We start from the raw sequence: 793 nt of genomic DNA, 5'->3' as shown, positions 1-793 counted from the left end.
CGCCTAAGTTTATAAAATCCTACCGAGTGGAGAGCAATCCTGTCACTCGGGGGCTTAGCTGCAGTCCAGTACTCGCCTAAGTTTATAAAATCCTACCGAGTGGAGAGCAATCCTCTCACTCGAGGGGCTTAGCTGTTGTCCGGTACTCGCCTAAGTTTATAAAATCCTACCGAGTGGAGAGCAATCCTCTCACTCAGGGGCTTAGCTGCAGTCCAGTACTCGCCTAAGTTTGTAAAATCCTACCGAGTGGTGAGCAATCCTCCCACTCGGGGGCTTAGTAGCAGTCCAGCACTCATATAAGTTTATAAATTCCTTGTCCGCAAGGGTGACGAGGTGCAGGTCGACCACGGCACTCTTCTCCGAGCTACGCCACAAATACAACATACGCTCCATCCTTGTCCGCAAGGACGATGAGGCGCAGGTCGACCGCGACCCTCTTCTCCGAGCTACGCCACAAATACAATGTACGCTCCATCCTTGCCCGCAAGGACGACAAAGCGCAGGTCGACCGCAACCTTCTCCTCCGAGCTACGCCACACATACAACGGAGCAGATCTCAAAAGCAATCGCAAGTATACTCAAAAGCAATTCGGATAAATCCGAAAGTTCCAAGCAGCAAATCAGAAGTACTCGAGCATCAAGCCCGAAGGAGTTTAACGGTTACAGCAATCACTCGGCATTCCGAGGCAAATTTAAGACGGATTCAAATCTCATAAGTTTGTTCTCTCGGCAGGAGGAGGGCTGGTAGGTTGGACGAATTCATCCAAGTCGATCCCATCCGCGATCCGAGTGG

The sequence above is a fragment of the Triticum dicoccoides genome, chromosome 5A (genome assembly GCF_002162155.2).
Source record: "Triticum dicoccoides isolate Atlit2015 ecotype Zavitan chromosome 5A, WEW_v2.0, whole genome shotgun sequence".
Lineage (NCBI taxonomy): Eukaryota > Viridiplantae > Streptophyta > Magnoliopsida > Poales > Poaceae > Triticum > Triticum dicoccoides.
This window is presented reverse-complemented; position numbering follows the sequence as displayed.